Source organism: Pseudopipra pipra, chromosome 22 (genome assembly GCF_036250125.1).
Source record: "Pseudopipra pipra isolate bDixPip1 chromosome 22, bDixPip1.hap1, whole genome shotgun sequence".
Classification (NCBI taxonomy): Eukaryota; Metazoa; Chordata; class Aves; order Passeriformes; family Pipridae; genus Pseudopipra; species Pseudopipra pipra.
This window is the reverse complement of record NC_087570.1, coordinates 1768080-1791705: the sequence shown is the minus strand read 5'-3', so window position 1 is coordinate 1791705 and position 23626 is coordinate 1768080. Positions and strand designations below refer to the sequence as shown.

At 46.0% G+C, this 23626-nt stretch overlaps 1 protein-coding gene across 1 annotated transcript in view; it reads left to right on the top strand.

The window, feature by feature from the left end:
* Positions 1–99: 99 nt before the first annotated feature.
* SKI (SKI proto-oncogene) overlaps positions 100–23626 on the top strand; it is a 121548-nt gene continuing 98021 nt past the window's right edge. The window contains exon 1 of the mRNA XM_064678957.1: positions 100–229. The gene's annotated coding sequence lies outside the window, so the exon portion shown is untranslated. The remainder of the gene's footprint in view (positions 230–23626) is intronic.

The window sequence follows — 23626 nt, the reverse complement described above, 5'->3', positions numbered from 1 at the left end:
AGTGGAAAAGCCAGTCGCTGTCACAGAGACTGACATTTTCCCACTTTAATATCTGTTACAGCTCCTGCAGCGCCAAGGGAACACCAGGACAGTCACAGTGTTCTGCCTGTCATTTTTGTCGCCATTTAGAAGCTGCTTCCCAGTGTGTGAAATGAGATTCCAGGAAATACGTCCTCCTCTCCTTATTTGTCGGGAAAGGCGTTCTCCCAAAAGCTGCAGGTGGCACAAGGTAAGCTGAACAGGGGCGAGTTTGGATCTGAGGGTGTTAGGCCTGCTGTGGAGAGGAAGGTGATGGCAGCAGAGATGGAGCAAAGAACGGCAAAGAGGAAGTGTGTGTAAATAAAGCAAAAGTGGAGATTGGAGAGGGGATCAGCCATGGGAGTGGTGGGAAAGGAGATGACAGAGGAGGGGTAGAAATTTGATTTCACAACTAGTTGAAGAAGTGTTCCTTGGGGGTTTTTGCTCAAGATCGCTGTGAATCGTGGCCCAGCGCTGACTGTGGCCACGTGGAGGCAGCAAACTATGCAGAAATGGGGATTTAACGAAATCCGAGGGCAGTGAAAGTGCTTGGATGGAGCCTCCAAACACACTTGTAGGTGTACCCGTGTTAATGACTGGCTGTGCCACAGGGCTGCTTTTATTCCTGTGATGTTTGGGTCGGTGTTTTATCTTATGACCCCTGGGATACCACTGTGACAATGCTCTGCTCCTAAACCACGTGTTGCACCCACAGGTTGATGCTGTTAGCTATGACTTCTCCCACACCTCAGGAGTGCAGCCTGTTCTTCAGGCTGGAGGGGTTGCTGTGTGGTGCTGCAGCCGTGCTCGGTAGCATTTCCAAAAGCTCTATTATGGGTGAACGTAAAAGTTGGTTATTGTGCAGTAAGGGCCACAAATGAAAGAATATAATAAAAAGAATAGTGAAAATTATTACTGCAGCTTCTGGTTGTAAAAAGCAGAAGGGAAAACCTTGCTTCTGTAGCAGCTGTACTTTGTAGGTGGGTTTGTATTTTGCAGGTTTAACTGAAAATTGTTAGATTTTTTTGTTATCTGTTTAATGCATACCCATTCTAACCTGTGAGGACAGGCATGTCATGAATGTTCTCATTCTTGCTCTACCTGTGGATTTCCAACTAGCATTCTAGAAATCTTTGACTATTAAGGGTACTCAGTATTTTTCATCTGCATCATTCCAGAATTAAGAATACTAAGAATATGAAGTGTAGACTGGGACCTGTTCTTGGTTTTGCCACTTTGCACAAGGTTGTACCTACTGTTTCTTCCACTGCATGGGAATTCTGTTACTTCTTGCTTGACCTTGGGTCTTGTGTAATTTAATAATTAGAATGGTTTAGGAAAAAAGTTCTCCTAGGAATGCAGAGAGCAGTCTTTACCATAATCAGCCTTGGCTGGATTTGAGCCAGTGGTCAAGAGATTTGAGCCTGTGGAAGCCAGAATGCTCCTACAGATTATCTGCAGGGATTTCCTTGTAAATGGAGTGCCAGCATGTGGAGTTATCTCTTCCCCATTGAGTCTCATCAAGCTGCACACACTTAATCTTTACTTACATGGTCCCTGGTTCTTGCTCTAGAGTGGGCCTCAGTTTTAACTTTTGCTCTCAGGAAGAAGGGGCTATTATAACAAATTCTAATCCTTTTGCAAGTCCACAATCACTAAAGCCTATAAATTGCCTGCCAAACAAACCAAGTGATCTTTTCCCGGGCCGAGGGAAAGCGGAGAGTGTAAAACGCAGGTGCCAGCATTTGCTGGGGAAGAACTGGGACATTATCAACTAATCCGCCTTCTGCTATTTCTGATTTCCTCCCCAACAGCTGCAGCATTGAATGAGAGCTTCTGCATTTGGGAAGAATTAGAAAGCCTGGTAATGCAGGGTCTCTATTACAGATACAGCAGCTCACAGACAGGGAGGAGATTTTTGCTGCCAGTGTAGAATTTGGAGTGCTTGGCATTTTATAGCCTGGAAAAATTGTAATTTTCAGCTGTTGTTATGGAGTAATCAATGAAGAAGAGATACCATAGTTTCTGCTGGGTTTCTCTCAGAGCCTGATGTCACTGCATGCAGGAGCTATTATTTTTTTTAATGTACCACTCTGAGGCTGAAGCACATGGAGTTTTTATTAAAACTTTTTTTTTTGGTGGTGACTGATGTTCACAGATAGCTTTAGTCCTTCTGCAGTATCTTTGGGTCTGTACTGATAGCTCCTGGGTCCGATAAAGATGTTTGGGATAAATTGTGCCTTACTGGAAAACTGAAACGTTATTATGTTTTAATTATTTTATCTAATCAGTGCTTGGGGTAGGAGTACATGTGGATCATTTTTTGTCCTTGTCAAGCAGTCTGTGACTTCACTCACGGGTGAGCGTGTCCATTCTGCTAAATGTGATAAAGGACAGTGTCCCCAGAGAGACCACAGCCCACAGAGCAGAGCAGCAGGAGAGCTGCTGCAGCAAATGGACTTTATGGTGTGTGTCCTGACAGCCCAGTGCCAGCAAATGCAGCCCTGGGAAGAGTCACTTAGTGCAGTGCTAATCACTGTCTGCACTGCAATGGGAAAGGCTGCCCCTCCTCATTAATATGATGTATTACAATTCCAGCCACAGAATGAGGAAAACTGTGTAAGGCTTCCTCTGGCACAGTCAGGAGCAGGAGGATGACGTGCAGTTTCAGTTGGAGAAGTGCAGGCTCATTGCTGTTTCCAGAGCAAGTCACTTGAGTGGAGACAGTTCCGTAGGCTCTCCCTAATTTTAGTTGTAGGAGACATTCTCTTTTCCATGAGGAGTCACTGCCTTCGAAACCTGCTCCCTCTGGGAGCTCACCAGGGCTGCATTTGTCACTGTGCAGCGTCCAGTGCACGACTCATCCCTTCAGCTCAGCCTTCCCTTGCCACGTGTGAGGACACAGCAGTACCTCTGTGGCTGGAGATGGAAAACCCAGCCTTGTGACATTTATATGCCAAGATGGGAAGGCCTAAAAAGAGGACTAGGGAGACTAGCATGGCATTTGCGGGTACCAGGTTGCCAAGGAGGCATATTGTATTGAAACAGTTGCCTGGGAAACATTTAAAAATACATTGAATGGAAAAGCATATGTGATGTGCCCACAAGTGTTCTGTGTGAATGAAATGCCATGGCTGATGATGGCACCAAGAGACTGTTACTATTACATGTAAAAATGCTGCAAGTGATGTGTGTTTTTTTCCTCCTGTGGTTTTTTTCCCTGCCCTGTTTGCAGGAGGTGCACCGAGGGAAGGTTGTTTTGCTCTTGGCTGATGGATTAAAGTGGCTGTGGGGAAGGTGGAACGTGCAGGCAGCAGCAGCAGCTGGGGATGGTGAGAGCAATTTGGCTTCATTTAGGCAACCTAAACCAATTGACAAGGAGCCTGCACAATTCCCCCTCAAAAGTAATAACAGCACTGCTCAAACTCCTACAGTATAAAGAGAAATGGTTCTCTGAGCATTACCCTTTAATGGCTGCTAAAATGGGATTTGGAGGCTCTGACGTCATTGCAAGAGGATTTATATGTAAACATCATGTAAAATGCGGTTTATGATCAAAGCAGGTTGGCAGCTTACATGAAAAAGTTTCTCACTGGCCTAAGTTTTTGTTTGGGGCACTGAAATAGAGGGAGAAGGAGGGAGAAATTTTCAGAAGATAGCTAACTGCTCTAGTCCTTCCTCAGATCAGTCTCAATTATTGAGAGATGTGCTGACAACAAAGAATGATGTCAACAGAACTAAAATAAACAATCATATCCCCCCTTTGTCTCACAGAAAGAAAACTTTCTTCCTATGCAGCCAAGAAACAAGGGAGATGGCAACTATAGTCTGATATCCCACCCTGGACAAAGGGGTTCACCTGAGAATAATTTCCAAATTCTAAAGTGCATCTCTCCTTCACTAAGAAATGAGTGGCAGGTGTGAGGCTGGGTAGGATTGTGGTCACCCTGCCTGATCCTCCTTTGGAGGTTTAGAAACCAATATCCTACTCTTGATTTGTGGGAGGCTTAGGAAGCCTGTTTGGGAGCCAGCAGGTTTGCCTTGGTGCAGCCTTTGTGTGGTACAGAGTGAGACAGGCGATGTTTTGGAAGGGAGATGCAGCAGGGGAGCTCAGCTGGGTGAGCAGGAAGGTCTGGAGCCCTGGTTGTTGGCAGAAGCTCTGCAGAGATAAGCTGCCTTCAGGGAGGGCCCCAGGGGCTCGGCTCCTGGGAGATGTTTGTGTTGGGAGTGGGAAGTTGCTGTCTGTTGGGTGGTGTGTGTGTGACAGCACACTCTGCTGACTGTGCTGGCAGTGTGGCCAGCCAGGAGATGCTTTTGGGCTGGATACCTCATTTGGGCACAATGTGCTCGGGGTCTGAGGTGATCCAATGATTCCTTTGGAAAACCATGAACTCTTGTGCGTGTCAGTCCAGTCCTGGGATCACTCATCCTTTCTCTGGCCCAGTGTGTGTGTGGTTAAATCAAGTCCTGATGTTTGCAGGCCCCGGGGTGAGTGTAAGCCAGGAGGAGAGGCTGCCTTTCATCCTCCCCTCAGGATTTTGCAATGTGACTGCAGACTGTTGGGGAGGATGTTTCAGATCTCAAACAAAGATGAGCTTTGATGGCATGAACCCGTGGGTCCTGTGGGCCAGCCCAGAGCTCCGCTGAGGGAGTCCTATCATCTCCCCTTTTAAAGGAGTTAGGCTCCAAGTTTAGGATCAAATATGGCTTGAGGTTTTCTTATTTATTTCTTGCTTGCTTTCTCGTTTGTTTTTTTGTTCTTTGGTTTTTATTTAATTTTAAGTGTATCTCCCAAATTATAGCCTATAGCAGTTTGAGCTCCTCTTGTTTGCTGTGTATCATTCCTTCATTTGAAACCAACACACTGAAGACTTCCACAAAAAAAAAAAAAAAGAAAATCCATAAATCAAAGCTGTAGTAATTGCAGAAAATCACCTGACCTGTTTGTGGGTATGAAACCACAAAACAGTGGTGCAAAATTTCCAGTACTAGTGAACGTGCTGTGATTTTATCCATAACTAGAATGGTGTATACAATCAACTTAAAATAGAATGTAATTCAACAGATGAGTATGTATTTATTACTTCAACAAAATGTGGATAGGAGGTTTAGTTAGTTTTGCCATTTTTTAAGGACTAACCGGTGTTTTAGAAAGAAAAATCTAGTAAATCTGAAGGAATAATCAAAGCTGTGGAGGCAAGTGTAAATCTTTTCACTGAAAAGAGTGTATTTATTTTCATATTCATTCTCCCTTTGTTCATCATTGCTGTTTTGATAAAAGAAATACAAAATGGGGCTCTGAGAGAGATGTGTAGTAGCTGACACGACCTGCTGTGATCTGGCTGAGGGCAGGAACCGTGTTTAGTTAGTGAAGTCCTCGCTCTGGTTTGCACCACAGTCTGGTTCCAGCATTAGCCTGGTTTTAGGAGTGTGTCCTGCCATGCTGGAATCAGATGTTGTGTCACAACACTGGGAGGAAAAGCAGCAGCTTCCCAGCTCTCTGTGGCTGTGCTGTGCCCTGCAGAAAAGGAGTGGGTTAACTTATATCCACACCCCAGAGTCAACACCACAGTGAGCTGCCAAAAACCTGGCACCAGGAAACCTTAGTGCCAAAGGAGGGCATGAATCCGGGTCCTTCCAAGAAGCTGTTTGGGCCTAATTGGATTGGCTGAGCATGATGAGATACAATCTATGACCAGTGCAGCTGTGTAGGCAGAAATGTCAAATGTAGATGCTTTTAAGTGACAGCTGCCTCCTGTTCCCCCTCCAGCCACGTGGGATTTGAGGAGCCTGCTCTGCTGGGCTGGGCAGGGCTCAGGCCAGGAGGGATCTGCAGGGAACTGTCCTCAGTGCTTCTGGGGTTTTTTGCAATTACAGAGAAACCAGAATTGACACCCCCATTTGCTGGTCCCCTCTATTTAGTAAGGGATGTTGTTTTTTCTGAAGTGTTTATCTGTTCAGTGATGATTTAATTTAGGAATTAATGCAGGGAATTTCTGCTGCCTGTGGTGTGATGCAGTAAGTCAGAATGCTTCATTACAATGAGCCCTTCTGGCCTTGAAGTAGCCCTTTCTTACCTTATTTCCTACTGATACCTGTTTATGAGAAGGAACACGGGTGCAGAGAAATTAAGGGAACTGATCTCTGGCCTGTTCACTGGGTCTTTGCACAGGCGTAGGACTGATCTTCTTTTCGAGTGCTGTTTTACTCCCAAGGGCTTTCAACACAGTGTCTTTCATCAGCTTTGAGTTCCCTAGAAAAAGTAAAAAGCTGGGACATCTTTCTGAAAGTCTCTTCCAGAGTATTGATAAACACCAGGGCAAATGCTCTGTCTCCTCTGCCCCAGAGACGTGCTCTGGCTTCAGTACCACACTTAATGACAAACATCCACCTAGTTTACCATGTGCATTCTTTTATCTTAGCTGTTCCCTGTGCACGTTAGGAGATTTATTTCGGCTCCTAATGTATTTCATGTGTGTTAGCTGTAAATATTGTGCTCATAAATCAGCCTGGAGCATCCAGCCCCAAGGCTGGAGACAGCTCACAATAGGTCTGTCTGCCTCACATGGGGAGTTTGAGCCGCTTCCCTGCTTTTTCCATCGCCTGCCTCTGCGAGTGGCGTGTTGCCAGTCTCCTGTCTCACATTAGCAGGAATATTATATATTGCTGAATTCAAAGTGTTTTTCCTTCAGGACTGGAGGAATGTAATGGAGCATGCAGCTGGCAGCAGGACGTTATTCCTGGGGAGTGCAGGGAATTGTCCCTGCCCTCCCCCAGCCTGGGGACACGGCGTGGCAGGGATGGCACAGGCACACAGACACAGCCTGCAATGAAAAACTCACCCTGCTCCCTTCCCTTCACCACATTCTCTACATTAAACACCACAAAAGTAGCAAGTCTGGAGCATAATCCCAGAACTCCTTTTTTTTTTTTTTTCATCCCACTTCTAGAACCAGCTCCATCTGTATTCACACCTTCTGACCTCACTTCTTTCATCTGGGAGATGGAAAGTTGTTTTACTCGCCTCAGAAGATGTTTTTTGGAGAATTTATTATATACATGAGGACATGTCAGTGCTACAGAAATATGCATTGAACTGCCCCAAAACTAGGGTAGTTACTCCTCATTTTTGGATAGTTTCATTTGGCTTCCTCTCCATCTGTCCTCTTGTTGGAAAGCTTGTCTGCTTGGCAGGAACTGCAAGTAGTTTTTGCAGTGCTCCTGGTAAATTATTGTCCTTTTTACTGATTTTAAGGATCTTGTGCTCTTAAAACTCCCATGTTTGCATGAAACAAGGCTGCATTACATTGCATGGTCTAAAGCAATCCATATTCAATAAGCTTTTGGTATTTTAATTGGCTTGTTTTTGGAAGTCTGAAATGGGCTGGGCTGCAGGACTAAAACTAAACAGAGTCTGTCACACCAGAAATACTCTGCAAGAGTGTATTTCTTCATGGTGGTGCAGCTGAAAACACCACATTTACTGTAATTAGTGCATCTCACACTTGTGAGCTAATTTATACATATTCAAATGTGTTTCTAGGTGTCTGATTCTTAGACACCATGTTAAACCAGTGTCTCCTGCTGTTTGGTCTGGTCTAATAAACTCTTGATTTGCCTCTTGAAGCACATCCCAAAACTAAAACCCTACAGAAAAAGCCCTGCTCCCCAGAACAGTCTGTGACTGTGATGCACATGATGCATGTCAGGAGAGCTGGAAAGGAGAATGGTGTCATCACCTGAGGGGAAACACAAAGCAGAAAGAAACGAGGAGGGGAAATTTTGGTGCTTATTTTTAGACTCCGTGGGTGAGTATTATTTTCAGCTTTGTCTCTATTAATTTCTGCAGAACACAGTGTTAAGGTGTGATTAGGCTTCCTACACAGAAGGTATTGTAGTTTCTAGCTGAGGCTGAAGTGATCACTCCCTGACAATCCCTGGAGAGTCAATACACCCGTTTGTGCCGGGATAAGGCAGCAAAGACGTGACTCCAGACAGTGTGGATATATCTGAGACAGCTCCCAGCTGGCCAGTTGGGAAATAAACCTTACACAGGCACTGATGCTCACTGAGGTCACAAAACATTGCCCATGGACTGGGTCAGTGCTCCCTGCAGCTGAGGATCCTGCCTTGGGGAGGTGGTTTAAAGCTGTATTTTGATACGTTTCTGTGGAGCTGTTCTCACACTCATCATCACATACCTTCAGCATCGTCTGTATTTAGCACACGACTACACACTCTGAGTTTCATTGAAGAACATGCTGCCTGTTAATCAGCACTTTATTGTCTCAGTGTGCTTAAAATAAGCATTTTGTCACATTGAAGGAGAAGAAACTTTATTGGTTTGCGTTCTGGCACCGTGCTCCGTGCTGTCAAGTGCTGTCAGTTGGCTTCTTCTGCAACTTATGAGATTGAAACATTCTGGTAGCAATTTTCACCAGATCCATATTGGATGTGTTAGAGAAGTACCTCTGAGGTTCCAGAGCACAGGAGACTCGGTGGGTAACAGTCAGATCTGGTGTGTGGAGAGGTCCCTTCAGAGCCTCTGCCTGCTCTGTGGGGCAGGGACAAGAGCTGCAATCCCCCTGCTGAACAGCAAGTGGGGAGAGGAAGGAAGGAAGACAACATCTTATCAAGGGATCTTCTGGTTTCCTTTATGAACAGCTCAGGAGCAGCTTTGCCCCTTCCCTCACTCGGCATTGAGTGAAGGACTGTGAGAGCACAGGCTGAGCAGAGCTGGGGCTGAGCCTGTGCCTGAGTGCAAGTACCAGTCACAGCCAGGGCTGCCTTCAGGCCACATGTTTCTAGTTAGTCTGCAATGTTGTCTTTTAATTTGATGTGGAGGCAGAAGGGTAAATGGGGCCTGATGTTTGCTTTGAGAAACCTGCCAGTGGCCCTGACACCTCTAACCCAGTGCTGAGCCAGTCCAGCTCTGCAGCCCCCCAAACCCAGCACCAGCACTGGTGGCAGGGCTGTGCCTCACACAGCTCCTGTTTGACAGGATGACACGTGAAGTGTAATAATTTACAGGATGTCCTCAATGAGGAGCGAGTGCCACAGACATGTCAAAGCTGCATTTGAAATGGAGCATCAGAAAGGGCAGCAGAGGAGGCCTGAGAATGGCAGGAAGAGCCAAACCCTGAAGTGATGAACTAGTAATTCCCAGACCAGTCTGTGGAACCATAAAGCACATTAATTCCTAAATTCCAATAGTCTCTGAAAAGCTTTGAGGCTTGACTGTGGCAAGAGAGCACAGAAGTGGAGGAAGAATGGAGTTGAGTGATGTATCTCCTCTGCAGAAGATCACACACAGCTTTTGAAAAGGCCTGTGTGAGCCTGTCCAATCTGCTTGGGTTCCTGCAGGTTTCCTGCTGTAAATAGATAGGGTTGGGGGCCTTATTGAAGGCCATATGTAAGAACATTTAATGATGGGTATATACTTTAGTCTGTTATAGAACACACCTCGTTGCAGCTTTTAAAAAAAAATAAAATTGAAAAGTTTCTTGGGGCAGGTGAACACAAAATATATGCACGAGATTCTTGTCTTGGAGAATGCAGCAGATTGTAGCTAATCTTGAACTCTCTTCTTAGAAAATAAAGCTCAGAGAATTTAACAAAATGCTATGGAGAGTTATCCACATTTCCAATTCTTTGGGGTTATTTATTGGATTTTATTGTGCAGCAGCTTTTTCAGAAATTGTGGGAGCCAGGAGCATACCATTAAGTCTTGTTTTGAATCACCCAACTGAGAACAAAATGTAGAAAAAAGAAATTATTTGGATTACAAAATGTCAGAAGCATATTGATATAATTATCCCTAAAAGGAGATACTCTAGGAAATAGGATGGATTTAGTTATTACAAACATTCATGGAGTAAAAACACTATTAAAGCATTACAAGAGTCAAACAACCAGTGAACCAAAAGTGTAAAAACAACGCTTTGGAAATGAATATTTTTCCCAAGAAAACTTTCCAGTAAGAACCTGGGAAACTGCACTTTTTCTTGTGGGTGAAGAAAAGTCACATTCCAACTTTAAAGAGACAGTGCTTCTGGAGAACTTAAACACTCAGGATGGACTCTGTCTCCTTAAAAACTGTGAAAAAAGAGTTGAAGGACTTCATCTGGGTTTTTTCCCCAGCGTGTGCCTGTTAGTCTTGTTGTGTGTTTTTCCATGTGGACGGTAAAAGCAGAGGGGACAATTTCACAACTGCTTCCATTGCTGTTCCTGACTCCTGGGTCCTCGTGGCATTGGTGCCAGTGGAAAATGAGAACCCCCGCTCTGGGAGCAGAGTGCCTGGCACTGGGGCCATCCCTGAGCGTGGGGGTGACCCTGTGCTGCCCCTGAGCTCTGCTGAGGGCTGGGCAGCTCTGCACACACTGCCCTGCTGATGGAATCAGGAACTGCCTCCCACAGCAGGGCTGTGCCAGGGGCAGCTCGGGGGCTGTTCTCTGGAGGGTTATTTTTAAGTGGCCCATAAATAAGCAGTGACATGGGCTCCCATGTGTTCCAGCCCCACTGACGAATGCAATTGGTCCTAATTGGTTTCCTTGGTAGTTCTCAGAAAGGGCTCTCAGAGAGAACCTTGATTAGTTAGTTAGTCTTAATATTGCTCATTCCCCACTTCTGCCGGTGGTTCCTGGAAGTTTCTCAAGGCCTTGTTGATTGGAATCTAGTGCTGAAGCTGTGCATGGGGGAAGTACCCCCCTCCTGCAGACAGAACTGGACCTTTTGTGCAGACAAAGGGCTGCAGGCTCCAGGGCTGTCATGTCTGATATCCTTCACTGGGAGCAAATGCACAGGGAAAGGGAGAGTGCAGGAACAGACCCTTCCTGCTCCAGCTCCCTTTCCGGGTGGAAGCACAGACCTGAGCTTGTAACATGTACCATGAAGCAGAAATAATATACATATATATATATATTTATATTTATATGTTTAACTGTGTACTGCTGGCTGTGCAGCTGAGAGTGTGGAAGGATTCAGGAATGATGGGATGTTTGTATGGCTCAAGAAGACCCAGATTTGTTACAGTAATGACCTTTAAAACAAAGCACAGCAACATCAGAGAGGAAACAAGAAAACCCTTTTTAACTCTTGGTGGTGAAGGAGTGACTTCTTTTTTGGATTGGTACCTCTTGAAGTGGCTTAAACTTCTGTGTGAAGCAGCCAGCCATGGCCAATGCCAGGAAAAGGACCATGGGCACAGTATGGGATCCACTGCAGCAATTCCTGTGCTGGAAATATCACCAGCAACATTTGATGTCAAGAAGGCTTGATCCCAAAATTATTGTGGATCAGATGAGTAAGCTTTTGAGAATGGGGGAAAAGGAAAAAAAAAGGAAAATAAGGCCTGATCAAAGACTTTTAAAAATGTTTCCCCCTGTGGGATTTTTGACATTCTATCAGCATAAATCAATTCTAATCCAGCAGTGACCATCCTCCTTGTCTGCCTTTTTCTTTTTTGTTTGTTTTTTTGGCTTAGCTAACTGCACAAATTACTCAGTTTTCCTGTGTAGAAATTCAAACAGAGAGAAAATAATCCAATCCCTGGATTTCTAAATTCAAGCAGCTTTCAAACCAGAGCTAGTTTTGAGGCAAGAACAATAATCTTTCTGGTAGTGGGTGGCATAAAGAGACTGTTTTTTCCATTTGAGGCTCTTTCTTTTAAACGTATTTGATTTAGATTGATTTAGCTTGGTGTGGGAATTGAAAGTCTGACTGAAACTTCCTGTTCTGAGCTGTGGCTTGAGTGAGTAGTTGGGTGAATGTGTCTTACCAGTCCTGCATCCTCTGTCTTGCATAATGATCCCTGGTTCTCAGGAGTTTCCGACGCCCGCGTGGGCAGCGCGCTCACGGCTGGTTAGAGCACAGGAAATCTGTGCTTCTCTCCAGACCTCCTCTGTTTGCTGAGAGAATTACTTCATCCTTTTCTTCTGCCTCCGTTTGTCAGTGCAGTGTCACTTCTGTAAGTGCTCTGAAACCCTGTGGAGGGCTCGTTGAAGCCCTTCAGCAGAGGTTGTACGCTGTGTTCTACAGGAGCTTCTCCGCTGAGGTGCTCGATAACCTCAGAGCTGCCAGGGGAAATAGTCCCACTTGCCTTTCATCCTCAGGACTCACCTCACTGTTCTTCCACTAAATTGGTACTTCTCCTGTTTCCCGTGCCTGTTTCAGGATTCTGTGGAATGTTGTGAGGTGTCTGTGACGGTTCAGCCCCGCTCCTTCCCTGGGAGCTGAGCCACGTCAGCCAGGTTGGCACCACAGGTCTCCGCTCAGTGAAGGCACATGGGAAGCAGTTCTGCCTTTCCAGGCTCTGCAGGGAAAGCCTTCAAGTTACAGCAGCACCTACAGGTGTTTCCCCTGGGTGCTGACTCCTGGGGTCAGCAGCACGTGGCCAATATGCAGAGTGGCTCCCAAGCTGCAAATCCTGCCGGCAGCACGGGAATGGCAGGGCCGGGAGTGCTGGGGATCACCAGGGCAGGGACAGGGTCCTGGGCCTGGAACTTCCTCCACGTGGATGTACTGTCCAGCCTGTGCATGGTCTGGCTGTTGTGAGCCCATTCACACAGGGCATGTTGTGTCCAGCCATCCTGGTTTAGAGGTGGGTCCCTTGATGCCGTGGATATGTGGGATGTGGGGCCATATGGCATCAAACCCCCCCAGAACAGCTCAGACTCTTCAGAGGAATAGCACAGATCCCTGCACAGGACCTGGGATACAGGGATACAGGGATACAGGGACTTTGTGTTGATTGGGTGATGCCATTCACGACAAGTTGTGTGTTGAAGTCCATGTCCTAAACACTTCTAGATTTTTTTTAAATGCTCAACTCATTCCTTGTTTACACTGAACAGTTACTGCTTTCTTATGTTTTTAGGAAATTTTCCCCTTCTTTTCCTGAATCAATTAATATAAACTGGAGGTCAGAGCAGCTCTTCATGATGAAAATGTGCTGGGTTTTATCTGTTCTCTGACTCAGTTTTTTTGTGAAGAAAATAAAGAAGGAAAGAGTCTTTGAATCTTTTTAGTATAATGAAAAGTATAAAAAACCGATTCCTTGATGTGCTTGAGCCTGTGATGTTTTCAAGGTCCTCTTTTTGCAGAAAGCTTTCAGGATATTACTGATTATATTGACCTGCTGGATTTCTTCCTGCACTTTAGATCTCTAGTGAGTGATATGTGGAAGCACTAAGCTGAAAACCTATCAAAGCAAATCTTTGTGCTTTTCAAATAGCATAACTTGTTACCCAAACCCAGTGTGTCTGGAACATCATCTTAAAGATTCAAATGTTAATAAAGACAATTGGCATGGGTTTGGTGAGCCCAGAATGGAACTTTGCAAGACAAAGCAGGTGACCTTTGACTTGCCACAGAGCTCGAGCCCCACGGCCCCCTGTGCTGAGACCTGAGGCCTTTGTGCCAGGCCCTGCCAACACAAAGCCCAGGGACAAGTGTGTGGGGTTGGCTGTTCTGTGTCCAGTGCAGCAATCCCTTGGATTTAGCTGCCCAGCAGCCCTGTGCCAGTGCCGTGTTTGCAGGGATTGTACATTCCCTCTGAGCATGTTGTTCCCAACCAGTCAATCGTTTTGCTCCTCAGCTCCCCTTCCCTGACTGTGAAATATTTGCAAACCCGTATTTCACGACTGGCCCAGTTACTGATTTATCTCCTCTACTGTTTATCCCACTGGGATCATGTTGTTTTCAGAGCTGACCTCCCTTGCTCACAAACCACAGCTAATTTGGATTCATTTCCCTCCCCCTGACATGCCAACAGCGATTCCAACTGGCTGTTCACTTCCACCCTGGAGTTGTCACGAGGTCTTTCCAAATTCAATCTCGCCAATGGAAAGCAGAATACACTTGGCAGTGCCTGCAGCTGGAGGTGCAGTTCTGCCCTTTAGGAGGTGATGGTCCTTACCAAATGTCAGCTCTGGGGAGATCCAGCAGATGGGAACGCTCTGGTTCAGGTTATTTGTTCAGACAGATTCAGGGGCACTTCCAGCACCTCTGGAAGCCACAATGCCCAGCCCTGCAAAGGGAGGGAGACAGAGCTGTGAGGAGGGGTTTGAGCTGCCCACCAAACGCTTTCAATAACGTTTTGAAATTGGAAGTGTCAGCAAAAATCCATTACAAATAAACCTGGCTGGCCATGCCCTCAGGGGGCTGAGGCCAGTGCCCAGAGCTCAGCTCAGCCCCCAGCTCAGGACACCACAGGCCTTGTGCTCCCCAGGTCACAGAGGGACCTCTGTGGGAACCGAGCGTCAGTGACAGTAGCTGAAGCTTTTTAGAGGCAATTTTTCCTTGCTTGCTTTTCCTAGAACTGAAATAAAATGAGAACAGGGTCTGTGGCCTGGCCTGTCTCCAGAGGAATGTCATGGATTTTATTAATCAATTATATAAGGAAAATCACTGGGTAATGGGCAGAAGTGACAAAGCATCTCTGTGAACTCGCTGAGGTTTTCTAGCCAGCCCTTTTAAGGACCTCATTGTTTTTGCTGCTGAGGGACAAGAGTCTCTGCTCAGAGGCAGTTTAAGTGAGTAGCTCCTTGTGATAAGAGGGAATAAAAACATGGCATGAAAACTTGCTTTAGGCAGGTAACACAGAGTAGGTCATGACAAAATTGTCTTATTTCTGTGCTGAACATGAACCACTCCACTGTTTCCTCTTGTAACACACAGCTCTTGGTATGGCCCCATGTCCAGCTCTAATAAACAGTCATATAAATAAATATTTCCCCTTTATGGGAGAAGGAGGGGTGACCTGACTTGCTGAAAATGGCCTTGCCAACCTGGGGAAGAACCCGAGAGTCAGTTCTGAAGTTTCCAAAGTCCATCATGCCACGTGTCTGTGTAACTGCAGCTGATCCCAATGTCAGTGATCCCAGGAAAGCAGGGAAGAGACATGAAAAAGATTAAAGATGGATAAGCTGCAGGTGAATCCTGAACACACACAACTCCAGTGTGGGTAAGACTGGACATTTAAAAGCAAGCATTATTATTATTATTGATATTGTTTGTTATGGAGCTCTCTTCAGTATGAACAAAAAATGAAAGGCAGCACAAACCTGTGTCACATCCCTCTCATTTGCACCTCTTCTGTAACCTGGATGTGCTCCCCATGGAGCTTCTGCAGGCCAGCCCAAACTAATCTGCATGGATCCAAACAGCCTGTTCATTTCTGTGGGTAAGAAGACTGAATGTGGCATTTCTGGGTCTTACCAAGCCTTTCTTTTTAGGCTTAAACACAGGAAAGACTTCAAACCTAATTTCTCAGCCTATCGTGCAAATATTCCGAATCTTGCAGGATCATAACTGTTTGTATAAAGCTTTCCAGCTGTTTTCTGTTGATAAAAGACTTTAGCTGGGCACCAGGAGATAAGACTGTGGGACTGAGAAATTGCTGACTTAGTCTTGTAATCTTCCCACACTGCATTCCCATAGGGAAGTTATGGATAGGTGTAACTCTGTACAAGTTAATGTGCTAATCCTTGAATCCCATTCAGTGGCTCAGCCACTGAATTTGATGGAAATTCTGGGCACCTGACACATGACAGGATTGTTTGTAGAGAGACTTGCAGTTCCTGGCAGATGTCAGTGCAGAGCTCACACTGATCAGCTGTTCCTCTGCATTTGAGAATGTCGTGTTCTGAGAGCAAACCTGGCTGGAAACTCAGGGACACCCTTTGGAAGGACTGTGAACCTCAGGATCCACGTGGGGAAATGTGTCAGGATCAAATGTGATTTATGGCATCAAAGCCTTCCTGTGACATTGCCAGCAGGGATGGCACTGGAGTTTGGGATGGCCTAGAGCTCATGATCTTTGTTTCTAAGCTGTCCATCCCTCTGCTGGGATAAAGGCCTATCTTGATGTTCCAGATAACTCTCATTATATAGACAGAGAGATAAAATTTAAACAGATCCATTGAAAATGGAAAATTAGTTAGACAAATGGAAAAAAATGGTTACAGATGGTTTAGGAACACCTCAAATCCCACGTGGTGCAGTGACTGCTAAGTCAGCCAGCAATATTTTATGAATGAGAATTCTAATAAGGAGGGGGAAACGGTTAAAATTTGCCCTGGAGCAACTGTGACTTCCACACCTCTTTTTCTTTTTCGTTCATAAACACCTCTGTCTCCTGCAAAAATACTTGTGAAGATGCTTTTTGATACGGTTTGCTAAGTTTTGTTGCTTGACTTCATTGTTCCTGCAAATCAGCAAATGAATTCCATTTGCAGCTCCCTTTTTTTTCTGAGACAAGGAATGTTCCTGCCAGGTGGCTGCTCCTCAAGGCTCACACAGCACTGGAGCCTCTGCCTTGCAGGAACACACAAGTGCAGGACCCCTGAGGACAGAGCTCAGAGGGCCAGACTGTGACAGGTACCTTGTAAGAACTGGAGACACCCCCTGAGGGGCACTTCCATCCACCATTTAGGGGTAAAGAATCAGGGAAGGTGTTGGATGTGTGTCCCAGTCCCTTTGTCTCAGCTTCACCCAACAATCATTCTCTTCCTTTCACTGTAGCTGTCCTGTGGCTGATTTATACCCAACACAGAAAATTCCTCTCCCAGAGGGATTTGAGTCAGATCATCCCAGTTTGATGCTGATGGAAGACAAAACTGGGTGTTTCAAATCGGATTTTTTCCTGCAGTAGGGAAGAAGAGAAAGGGTTTTCCTCACCTTTGTTTGCTTGTTTATGCAGAAGTTTGTGACTTCTTCATATCCCACACCATAGAGGACAGTGCTGATGTGAAGCACACAGAGAAAATAAGAAGCCTAGAGTAGAAAAAGCCTAGAACTCAGAGAAGGCTTTGGAGCTGCTGAGAAAATGAGAGGTGACATGAGATCAGGAAGGAAAGGGGAAGGTTATGTCATTAGAGACTGGAATTCAATGTTTTGATGAAACTCCATGGATACAGGAAGGAGCAGGGCGGGTAAAAATAGCTAAATGAAAATGGTATGAGTTCCAAGAATTCAACTCTGAAAAGAAAGAAAGAAAGAAAGAAAGAAATATATGTTGTTGCTTAAGACCAGGCAGAAGTTGTTACATGTTTTTATGAAGCATTAGAAAGAATGAAGGGAAAGGAAAGGGGCAAAATTTGCTGACTGCAGTTTCTTTATTTTTTTTAACTCCGGCCACAACTTGGAATTTGGTGTCATGACACACATTTCATCCCAGTGCTCAGTGGGTTGGTTCCAGGGGAGGGGACACTCCGTCAGGAAAGGCATCTCATCCAAAGCCCTCGGATGCTGCTCAGACTGGAGGGTTCTTGGGCTGGGCACATGCTGATGCCCACAGACCCCAAATCCCTCCCTGACTGGTACAAACACTGATCACTGTAGGGGGGGAAGGATCACAGAGAGAACACCTTCCATCTGCACAAAGCCAGCAAGCAATTACCTCGAAGTCTCTGGGTTTTTGTACGGAATTGTTTGTGCTCACCCACCTCCCCCCCTTGGAGATCCACGTCTTATCTACAGAACAGAAAGCTCTTACTACAAGAAAAAGAAAGAAAGAAAATCAACCCATTTGCTTCCTTTGATTTTGGTTTTGTTAATTTCTGAACAGATGGTTACACACCACAATGGAAGTTTTATAAAAATTTCCATCTTTTAACTGAGTGCAGGCCTGAAATTTTTCCCTGGTGAAAAAGCAGAGCGTGAGTCATTAACCAGGCTCTGTGTGTCTGCCTGGGATTTTCACTCACTGCAGGCAGAAGAGTCAGAAAGCCCTTCCATTACAGTAACTGCCTTTTTTTCCCCTCCACCTGGGCAAAAGGCCAATTCCATCATCTCAGCATGAACAAGGAAGGTACAGTCTGAGGAGGGATGGAGTGCACAGACAGGGGGAGAGGCCTTGCTGAGGCCAAGAGTCCAGTGCTGGAGCTTCAACAATTGTCAGAAGGAGTGGCCTGAGTTAGGATTTCTGCACTCCAGTCTGAATTCAGTAATTGCACAGTTCTGGCCTGGGTTTACAAGTGAGAGGTTCTGCTGCCTGCAGAGTACTCAGCACCTACTGAGTCCTGGCCCCAAATTATCGTTGTGGAGATAGAGAGCCTAAACTTAATCTTTGTTTGGACTCCATTGGAAATTTGGCACTGATTGCTGTGGGACAAACAAGGCCCAGAGATGCTGAGTGTTCTTTTCTGCAGGTCTAGGGATGTGACCTTGGAGAGCCAGAGGACTGCAAGCTCCAGTCTCCAGCACTGCTCATCTTAGTGAAGTTACAGAACTTTGCTGGGGCGGGGGGAAATAAAAGAGATTTTTACCTTGAGATGGATGGATGGATGGATAGATGGATGGATGGACAGATGGATGGATGGATATATCAACTTTCAAGGCCTCTGTCATTCAGGAAAAGATGAGTTAATTATTCTCAGTCTGTGTGACACTTAATGACACGTAGAAGAGAGGTGAATGGCATCTCGTTGGATGGCAAGGGTAATACAGAACACAATTTCCCCTGAAGAAATAGCTCACATACCTTATATAATGAATGAGCTCATTTTGCCTGTGTTTGCCAGAAACAATAAAAGTTAGAAAATGTCCCAGTAATTAGAATAAAGTGTTACCCAGATTTATGGTGAGAAATGTGAAATGTCAGGCAATTGAGTGCAGCTCCACACTCACAAATAAGCTTCACATTGGTTAGAACAGGTTGCATTCATTAGGAGGAACAGTGTGGGTCCAGTGCTGGCCCCAGAAGGCAGGGAATGGTTTCTCCTGCACAGGGAAGGAAAGCAGAGGGGAGGGCAAGGTGCCAGCTGGCACGTTCCCTGATGGATCCTGGTCCTGGTGGTGATGCTGCAGCTTGCACAGCACAGACACCATCATTGCTTCAAGATGGGCCTGGGGTTACGGGAGGGGTGGGAGGGAGAAGGGGGAGAGCACCACTCCCAGCCTGCCATGTGCAGGGCACAGAGCTGGTCAGACACTTGGGAAGGGTGGAGATGGAAAAGGGGATCTGAGCCAGCCTTCCCTGCAGGCCTCCCTCTCACAGTCACTGGCCATTCCTTCAGCACAAGAGCTGTGCCCACGTAGACCTGGCACAGAGGTGTATAAATAGGAGCTCATCTCTTGCCTGATTACTCTGCACCCCGTTCTTGTGTCAGAGGAGCACAGAATGAAGTGGGTTTAACCTCCAGAAGGGCTGTGCATACAGACACAGGGAATACTGAAAGTGTAGGGCTGGTGGAAACAGAAGTGACACTCCCTGAAAGTCCAGGGTCAGCTCATTTGGGCACTGAACATCCCCACTGGCCCTGCCTGTGGAGCTGGGGAGGGCAGGCCATGGGAATGTCCTTCTGCTGGGACATGGGGAGGGGACACTGAGAACCTGCTGCCTCTTGTGCTCCTCTCTTCTGACACAGCTCCTTAAAAACTGAGGAATTGAAATGGAAGTGCTTTACATACAAACTAGTCTGACAGGTGAAGCTGCCTAGGAATGAGAATGTTCAGTGTCTTTTTCCTGAAGAAGAGACCCAGACACTTCAGTGAGGACGAATCTTGTGGGGGACCTTCACTGCCTGCTGCTACCAGACTGCAGGTGTCTGAAGGGGCTGATTCAAAACAGCCTGTCCTGCCCACTGGAGTGGGGAACAGGTCTTATGGACAAACCAAAACCCAAACAAACTCCAAACCCCCTCTGTCTTATAGTGTTGGATTCTCTTCTTGCATAAATTTGATTTGGGTGTAGTTCTAGGAATACCAGTGGAGTTTTGTAAGGAAAAACCCCAGTTATTAAGTTAAAAGCAGTTGCTTTTAACTTGGTAAAATATTTGGATTGTGATAAAGATCTGCAGGGTGGCCTTAAGCCAGTTGTACATCCTCTCTGTTCCGCAGTTCCACATCTGTAAAATGACAGAATGAATTTGTTTCGTTTTCATTACAAGCTTGTAGGAGAAATCTCATTATGCTAATGAGGTGTGCTTGTGCTTTAATCACAGGTTCATTCAGAAAGCCCATAAATGAAATAAATATGAGATCAACGCAGAGGAATTTGTGAGAAAGGAGTAGAAATCCCAGATTTTCAGGAAGCACATCCCGAATGACTGAAGGGATGATGCCAGCAGTGATCTCCAGAGTCCTGGTGCTCTGGGGGTTATTTGTGGCAGACACAGGTCCCCACAGCAACCCCGAGCTCACCTGTCAGCCCAGCAGACAAGGGGCAGAGCTCAGCAGTGTCAGTCAGACCCTGGGGCTCCTTCCCTGCCAGGATTTTGGATCTTAAGCTGCTGTGAAGTCCCAAAGGATGTGAGAACAGAGAGCAGGAGCAGAGCCTTGGGGATAACCCAGCAATGAGAGGCTTTCCAGCAAAGGGGCACTTAAACACATCAACATGACTTGTAAATGTGGGTCCCATGAGATGAGAAATGATCTCAGGGAGGTTACAGCAGGGATGTGAGAATTCCCTGGAGTCTGTGAGAGGCTGCTGAGGGAGGGAATGTTGGGCCTTACAGCTGCACCTGGGTTCCAGGTGAAGTGGGAGCAGTTTCCAGGGACAAGGCTTTGGCTTGGTGTTCCTGTCCTGTCCTCTGCTGGATTTGATGCTCTGCCTTGTTTGCTCATTGCTGGCAATGTGGGAGATGAGAGGTTTGGTGTTGATACAACTGGCACAAAGTCTGTGCAGCCCTGGGTCCCTGCAGGCCTGTTCTGAGGGCTCCTCTGGGAATCCCAGGAGTTCCAGCTTTATTCCCCTCTCTGACTCGGACTTTTCCCAGTAAATTAATTTTTTTATTGGCGGTACCAAACATGGGTTTTTTGATTTTTTTTTTTCCAATGAGGTGTTTGGCAGCATCCACTGGGACATGTAGGTACAGAGTGTGTGGGAGGGAGGGGCAGCCCTGAGCAACATACCAGGCAACTTGGGACGAAAGAATTCCAGGAGATGGAGAGCTCTTTCATGTGCTTTTAACAGCCCCTCACCCCCTGTATTTTCTAGGATGCCTGATGATTTCCTGCAAACTAAATGTGAATTTTAGGTGAGACCAAGCCATGCTTGAAGCAGGTCACAGGTCTGTTATGTATATTCACCATGGAGGTTCTGTACTTTGGAAAGATATAAAAGATACATTGTGGAGCTGGGCTGGACAGAACCAAGAATTGGGAAAAGGGTTAAGAAAATATTCATGAATTCTGAATCTCTTAGTGGTGAATATAGTAAAATAAAATGAGTTAGCTGAACCAAAGCCATCAAATACAGCCTGGCTGTCACTGCTGACATGTCCCAGCCACCTCAGGAGCTCTTTGCCCCTGAAAGGTGTGCTGTTTAGAAAAAAAAAAAAGAATATTTTTGTTGACATTAGTCTATTTCTGACCTCAGACAGTGAAAATTTTTGTTTGGTTCATCTTAAGTACAACCGATTCATAACATTTTTTTTTCCTTGTGACTTTTTAGATGTTTTAAATTCACGTATTTTAGTACCTATCTCAGAGAAATACATACCAAAAAAAGAATGGTCTTTTTAAAAAGAAACATTTTGAAATTTGTTATGGCCAAAAAAGATAAGTTGGTTCCCGTTGGTGAAATAATTTTCTCTAAGTGAAATCTGTGTGAAATGTTTGATTGAAAAAGATCACCTGACTCTCAGATGATCCTTTTCAACAGAGTTTGAAACCTTATTCCACAGATTCAGGATAGTTTGGCATTCCCCAGTTTCACTGTCAATGAACTGATCAATGAAAACGATGACCTTGATAAATGATAATCTCTAAAGGAGAAGAGGGAAGGAAATATCCTGGTCATGCAGGAATGGTTTAGTTCAGTCCCAGAAAGTCACAGTCAGGACCGAGTGTGTGCCACAGCCATGGAGAAGCTGGATACTGGCTGCTCCAAGGAATGTACAGGCTGATGGGAGCTGCAGCAGGAATTCTGACGTGTGGCATTCGCACCCACGCTCCCCCTTCCCTCCTCACAACCTGCACAATAGGCCCTTCCCAAACGTTCTGTCAGAGAGCTGCAATCTGCAGCACAGCCCTCGATAATCCCCAGCTCCTCCTGAGCAGGCAGGCTCTGAAAACCAGGGAGGGCTGGGGGGAATCCACTTGGAATATGCTTTTCCTACGTCTGTGTAAACACACACACAAATAACGCCCTCAGCCCGGGGAAGGTGGGGAAGGTGGGACTCGGTGCTGGGGAGAGGCACCGAGTTCTGCGAGGGAAGGCGCTGGGGAGGGAAGAGAATTGCCTGTTAAATATGGAAAATGGAGTCTGCTTTTTGTTCGGGGCCCTTGGAATCTGTGGGTGGATTGGAACTGGCAGGCAGGGAGCAAACACCCACCCACCATAGGGCTGTGTGGTTCAGAAGTTTACAAGAGTGTTTGTGTTCCAGGAGCTGTTGGCCTTGAAGCCAATGGAGAGGGGGAGGAGAAGAGGGAGAGAGTGAGAAAAACACTGTGGTGTTAGGGCCCTTCCTCGGAGATATTCTCCCCCTCTCCTTTCTCCAGCTAGAGGGCTTTGGAACTGGAGCAAGACAAACAGTTACTGGGGGAAAGATTAATGTGATTTTAAGATGTGCAGCGCTCACAGTCCGTCATGGGGAGGCAGAGACCTCAGAAGGCACTGCCACCTTAATCCCACAGGACAGCTCCCATCGCTCCCCCTGCTCCTGCCTCAGTCCTGAGGAGCCTGGGGGATGTAAGGACGGGCAGGTTTTGCTGTGTTGTTCCTGCAGGAGTGAGGGGTGGTTCCTGTCCCGTCGTGGATCTCGGTGCAGGAGCTGCCACTCTCGTTGCTCACCGTCTGGGGATTGCAGAGACAGAAACTGAGGCACAGAGAGACTGAGCAACTTGCCCAAGGCAACAGGAAGTCTGTGGGAGATCTGGGAATAGACCCCAGATGTCCCGAGTTTTCTGTCTTAACCACAAGCCCATCCTTCCTGTCTTTTTGGTAGTCCCCTCTGCTTCAGGAATCCCGTTTATGAATTCCACCCATAAACAATCTGTTGCACGATCCAGTGATTTACTTGCATTAAAAAGTCATTTGGAAGAGAACATGGCACCTCTCTTAAAATGAGCTACAGCAGCTACTGCTGTCCTTTCTTTCTAAGGGGTAAAGAAGAGGGAGTGAAAACACCCAGCTTCCAGAGCTGAGAAGTTTCCAAACATCCCGCAAGCATTAGTTTGGTTCTTTAAAAGAACCAGGGACTCCATAAGTGATGTTTGAGTATATCTGGCCCTTTATATTTTAGTGGATTAAAAAAAAAAAAGTCTGCAGCTGCACTAAATCCATCTAGGGAATGATCCTGCTGCTGCTCACCACTGTATTTGAGTGTCTTTGATGACAGTCTGGTCGACTGCCACATCCCTGCTGGAATTCACTGGGTGTCTGGTGCTTCTCCCTTGTCATAGTCAGAACCTCTCTAAGACAGGACTGAATGGTGGGAAGGGTTTTCATTCTAATAAAACACATCCTTCAGTTTGAAAATGATGGAATGGATAGATGTCTCTCCCCCATATTATCAAAGGTACCAACACGTAGTTTCTGAAGAATATTATTAAAAAGTTATTCTTAACTAAAGCCTTTAAATTAAGGTTACTCAGTGAAGAATATTCCTAGTCCTGCTTTCTCTTAATGTGGTAACTTCTTTAGCATCAGGAATCAACAGGGACT